The sequence below is a fragment of the Camelus ferus genome, chromosome 16 (assembly GCF_009834535.1).
Source record: "Camelus ferus isolate YT-003-E chromosome 16, BCGSAC_Cfer_1.0, whole genome shotgun sequence".
In the NCBI taxonomy this organism is placed as follows: domain Eukaryota; kingdom Metazoa; phylum Chordata; class Mammalia; order Artiodactyla; family Camelidae; genus Camelus; species Camelus ferus.
This window is the reverse complement of record NC_045711.1, coordinates 16468097-16472989: the sequence shown is the minus strand read 5'-3', so window position 1 is coordinate 16472989 and position 4893 is coordinate 16468097. Positions and strand designations below refer to the sequence as shown.

General features: G+C 42.4%; 1 long non-coding RNA gene across 1 annotated transcript; it reads left to right on the top strand.

Moving 5' to 3' along the window:
- The first annotated feature begins 884 nt into the window (after positions 1–884).
- Positions 885–3877, top strand: LOC116669203. The gene is made up of 2 exons (XR_004326552.1): positions 885–1511; positions 2625–3877. It is a non-coding gene; the product is annotated as an uncharacterized LOC116669203 (long non-coding RNA).
- Positions 3878–4893: the final 1016 nt, after the last annotated feature.

Here is a 4893-nt window from a genome sequence, read left to right as displayed (position 1 = left end):
GAGTACAAGGAAAGAACAAATAAGTAGAACACAGAGGATTTTTAGGGAAATGAATCTGTTATTCTGCAGGTTTCTGTAGTGGTGAATTACATGTCATCATACATTTACCAAAATCTATAGAAGGGACACCACTGAGAGTGAACCCTCAACTATAGACTTTAGTTAATGTGTTGATATTGGCTCACCGATTGTAACAAATGACCACCCTAACTCAAGATGTTCATAATTGGGGTAATTGGGTGGAGTGTGAACTCTACTTTTCTCTCAATTTTTTCTGAAATCCTAGAACTGATTAAAAAGAACAATTAGTTTTAAAATATATGTAAAGAGTTATAGAAGAGGGATTCTCTGAAGAGAAAATCCGATAGATCTCATACACCCACAAAACTATTTCCACTAGGAAAGAACAAAGCCGGCAAAGAAGAGCAATAATGAAAACAATTATGCATGAATTTTTTTTATAGGAGAAACATTTAGCCTAGAAGCACATCTAGAGATTCAAGAGTCCTTGATGACAAGGGTGCAGCATGAGGATATGCAGGAAGTAGGGGAGAAGCGAGTCTCAAAAGGTAAGGAGGGTTCAGATCCTGAAGAGCTTTCCCTGTTTTTATCCTTAGAGCAATGGAGAGCCATTGAAGGGTTCTACCTAGCGAAGCAATGTGATCAGATCTGGTTTAGAAAGATGACTTTAACTGCAGAATGAAAACATAATTTGAAATATGAGAATTGGGACAGGAAAACCAGTTAGGGGACTATTCAAGCAAAGAGCGATGGGATACCAGATAACATCCAGATGAGAGATACCTGCGACATGAACTGAAGCGTTTCCGCTGGAGATGGGCAGAAGCATTCGATGGTTCAGGTAGAATTGAATGTATGGGGTGGAGAAGGTGGAGGAGAAAGGGGATTCCAATATGGCACCATGTTTGTGATTTTGACCTCAATGCAGATGGTGGTTCCATTCACTGAGGAGAAGAGAACGCAGGGAGGGCTGGAAGTTTGGTGGAAGGAGGGTGAGAAGACAGTGAACTCTGTTTTGGACAGATTTGTTGAGACTGGACGTGGAGGTTTCCACTAGGCAGCTGGGTGTGTGGAACTCCAGTGGGCTGGAGTGAAGCTATAGCAACAAATGAGAGCCCTGCTGGGGAGTGTCTGACATCACAGGGTCCAGAAGTGAAGCTGGCATGGAGGAATATGTTTAAGGGGGGGTCAGCAGAAGAAAAGCCTGTCACTCAAAGAGTTGTTAAATGACACCACAAATGACATAATAAGCAAAACCCACAAAATGTTAAACTCTTTTAGTTGGGATTCAGCCAAAATGACCATCCTCTGTTAATGGAGAATGCCTATGTACAGGCCAAGTTGGCACTTGCTGGTTTCTGAAGAGGAAAATGCAGCGTGCAGCCACGGTGAGAGGCTCCGAAATGGTCTCACGGAGACGACGACCCGGCCGCCCTGCCTCTCGCAGCGCGCTCACCCTACGGCCGCCGACCGCGGGGCTGCTGCTTGAGGTACTTCTTTTAAAGCCAGGGTTGCTAAAGCACTCACATTTTCATTAAAAAAAAAAAAAATGCTGTGACAAAACACAAAACAAACCTGGCTTAGCTAGTGGGAGCTGCTGCTTTATTGATGCATTTGCTTATGGTCTAAAATGGGGTTTTAGTAAATTTATGCTCTGGTGGACACATTCAGAGCCGAAGTATTTTATACCCGGATTGCTGCCTCCCGCCAAGGCCTAGCACTCTTCCTCTCCCTCTGGGTGCCCAGGAAAGCAAAATGCACACTTACCACCACTTAGAATCCTGCTCGCCCGGGGCGCTCTCTCCACAAATCCCAAAATGTGTTACATCAAGTGTGAGCGGGTCAACTTGTTCTCCACCGTCTCTGCTGTTGTTTTATTCTCACCAACAGATTTAAAGATAAACTATCAAATGAGAAATCACCATGCTCAAATGCAAATGCAGTGAAGACTCATTCATCTAGACTCCACCAATTCCAAGTCTATCACAATTATTCATGAGCGGTAAAACGCTCTAAGTAGGAAATTGGACATTATGTCTTTCTCTATGAATTTTCAGTTTGCTCAGGGGTAAAGTAAATCTATTCAGATGTCAGTTGCTATTTCAAAAGAAGGATTGATCTTATGAAATTAAAGATGTGTCTAATATTCTTTAGGAACTAGAGATTTTTGTGTAGTCAGGGATTCTGATATTTGATATATTATAGTGTGATGGTACAATTCATTACTTGGTTGATAATAGATACCATCTTTGAACTAACGGAACCACTTTTTAAAAACTGATGAACAATTGAGAATTTTTACTGTCAACTGAACTTTCTCCCCAGATGTATTATAAGCTCCTGGAATTTAAAGGTTATGCATTTTATATTTTTTGTGTCCCTATATTTTGTGTCTCAATTGCTGCCTCATCACAGGGCTCAGAAAAGTACCTTACATATAGGAAATACTTAGTCAAAGTTTTTCCTGCAGTATTGTGAGATCTGATTATTCTGAACATGTGGATTTGAACCAGTTTAAAGCAGCTAGATGTGCTCTTGTTGGCTTCTTATCTATCTAGATTTCAAAAAATCTCTCATTAAATTGTTTGCCTTACATTTTTCAGTGTGAGTATATCAGGATGATGCGGCTGCAAGTAACAAAGAATCAAACAAGAATGGCGTAAACAAAGAAGAAAATTTATTATCTCATACTACAAGAAGTTTGGGGACTGAGTGGTTAAAAGGGTTGATTAATTTAGCAACTTAACAGTAACATCTGGGACCCATTTTCCCTATGGTAGCTACCGGCCCTCATGCTTCCGGCTGTGAGATCACTGCATCACTGCAGCAAAGAGTTTCCCACACAGCAGAGTTTCAGGACTGGAGAGGGGGCCTCCTTCCTTCTATCCCTTTCTGGAGGTTCCGCAGAAGACTTCCCTTCATGTCGCATTCCATTCCTATACTGGTCACTAATAGGGGAACGGATTTACCATGCTGGCTGAAGACCAATTAAGAGTCACCCCAAGACCATAAAGAGGCCCAGTCTCTGGAGAGCATTCTGCTGCTCAGTACCAAGCAAACCTGGTACCTCGGCAAGGAAAAGGTGGATGGTATCTACTGGGTTCGACAACATTGTCTGCCACGAGCAGCATGTCCTTCTGGGGAGAACCATGGGGGTGCTGTGTGGTTCTGTGTCTTCTCTGTCTTCTGCCTTTGTCTTTCCAATTAGGTAAGAGTCACCCTTGTTCCTCTTTGTGGCTTTCCTACTTGCCAGCATAACCCAAGTTTTGTGCAGATACAAGGGGCAATATGCTAAAAGAGGATGCCCAAGGCCTCGGGGATAAACTAGCCACGGGTCTAACAGTCAAGGTCATCCCAACTCCATCTGCCAATGAACAGTTTAGGAATGTCCACGTCACCCCGCTCTGGTTGCTGAGATGGACGACAAGTTCTCTGGAGGGGTTTCTGGGAAAGGTTTTTCCCCTAATCAAACGGGAGATGAGCACAAGGTCTGCTACCCAACGTGCTTTCTGCCTTTGAGAAGCCACCATGTCACAGCCTTGAGTGGAAGCACTCCTCATACACGGGACGGCAGAGCAGAGAGGCAGAAAGGGCCTGAGTCTTATGGATGCTACCAGCAGTTGAATCCACGCGAGGACTGCTTACCTTCAGACTTCTCCTTAGGAAAGAGAGCAAGAAACCCCAATTGTTGAAGCCATTTGTAGATGGCTGTTGCTACCTGCTTCCTGATGCGTAATCTTTCTAGGAACATAACTCCCAAAACCCTTTATTGTGATACACATACTTGTAAACTTTTCTTTCTTTTTCTTCTTTTTTTTTTTTTAAAATAATAGCTGAAGTCTGCCTTAGGCAAAAACAAAAAACAAAAACAAACTGGAAACATGTATAACATACACATAATTGAAGCTCAATAAATATTTTTAAGTGAATGATTGTTCTGCAGGTTACTATAATAGTGTTCGCAGGGAACATATTTTTTGGATACTTACATCAACTAACAGTATTTCTTTGGCATTTCCAGGAGCTCTGTGTTTATAGCCTTCCTAGAAATTGCATTTCTGTGCATTTTCCTGCTGCTTTGGGATCTCAGATGTTCCTGGAAAGAATCACTTTTCACTTTCCCTGGCTTTTCCCTCTAACAGTTAACTTGTAACTTCCTGTTACCTAACAGCTAGCGAGGTATCAAGCATTTGTCCAAAAATCTGTTCCTACAACACCTTCCTCTCACAGGCATTCAATACACAAGACAGTTTAAACATTTCTCCATAATGTTCCACAGATCATTCATCTTTTTACTTAAAAAAAACTTTTGATATATGAACGATTTGAGTCATACAGCAAAGTTCAGAAAGTTATATGGCAAGTAACGTATGTGGTACCCTCAGCCACGTACTCCTATCAAACTCAAGTTTAACGTGTGTTACATACAGCCGTATTCTCTTATGGATAAAGCCATCAGTTCGTGTCCACCCCACCGCTCCCTTCCCAGAAGTAACCGCTGTCTTGACCACGGGGGTAACGACAACAGTGATGATGCTTGTGATATGCATGGCAAGTCTACGACATGCTGGCCACTATTCCGAGAACTTTGCCTACATTCGCTCCTTGAAAGCCTACAGGAGACATGTGACACAAATGCTATTTTTATCCCCCATTTTGTGGGCGAGGGGTTGAGGAAAGATTGGTTAGGCAACTTGCCCAAGGCCACACTGCTGGTAACCGGAGGACCCAGGATTCCAACCAGGCAATCTAGGTGTCCCACACATCACCTCTATCCTAGCGTTGCTGGGGATCTTATACTTTCTCTAAATATGTGTCCATGATAAATATACATTGGATTTATTTGTGTATTTTTAAAAAGTATAAGATTTG